This window comes from Capra hircus, chromosome 18 (assembly GCF_001704415.2).
Source record: "Capra hircus breed San Clemente chromosome 18, ASM170441v1, whole genome shotgun sequence".
Lineage (NCBI taxonomy): Eukaryota > Metazoa > Chordata > Mammalia > Artiodactyla > Bovidae > Capra > Capra hircus.
This window is the reverse complement of record NC_030825.1, coordinates 48,189,933-48,190,773: the sequence shown is the minus strand read 5'-3', so window position 1 is coordinate 48,190,773 and position 841 is coordinate 48,189,933. Positions and strand designations below refer to the sequence as shown.

The window sequence follows — 841 nt, the reverse complement described above, 5'->3', positions numbered from 1 at the left end:
ACTCATGTATTTTTGTTAAGTAAACATTTCCCAGATGTGTTCACTTCTCACAAATGTTAATGACAAGTAGGTGGGAAAAGGTTTCATGGTCAAATTACTTTGTGACATGCTAGAATATACAGGTTGAGCTCTGGGGTCTGTTGTGGTGTATTTCTGTACTCTTTATTCTATTCCACTGACCTATTTGTCTATCCTTAGACAAATACCAGTCTTTATTGGTTTATCATAGCTCTATAGCAAGTCTTGAAATTAGAAGTTCTCCAATTTGTTCTTTTTCAATACTGATTTTTGTTGTTCTAGGTCTTTGGATTTCTCTATAAATTTTAGAATGCTTTTTATCAATTTAAAATTTAAAAAAGCATTCTGGTACTTTTGACTAGGAGAGTATTGAATCTATAGGTAAATTTAGGGAAATTTTATTAAAGACATTGAATTTTCCAATCCATAGCCATGGTATTGCCATCTATTTAGATCTTTTCTAGGAAATTCTCTGGTGGTCCAGTGGTTAGGACTTTGCACTTTCATTGCCAGGGCCCAGGTTCAATCCCTGGTTGGGGAATTGAGATCTCACAAATTATGCAGCGGAGCCAAAAAAAAAAAAAAAAAAAAAGATCTTGACTAATTTCCCTTGGCAATGTTTTGCAGTTTTCCATACGAAGAGCTTTCATATCTTTTACTAAATTTATTCCTAAGTATGATTTTATCTTTCCCTGGTTTTCTTGCTATCATGGGAACAAACACCTTTCATACCATACATTCAAACTGCAATGAGAGTTGAAATTCTGTGGTTGTTTTAACAACCTCTTTTCCACCTCCCACTACATCCCCGTACTAAATGCGT

The 841-nt window shown here is 34.4% G+C and overlaps 1 non-coding gene across 1 annotated transcript; it reads left to right on the top strand.

Moving 5' to 3' along the window:
• Nucleotides 488–559, top strand: TRNAE-UUC. Its single transcript has one exon. It is a non-coding gene; the product is annotated as a tRNA-Glu (tRNA).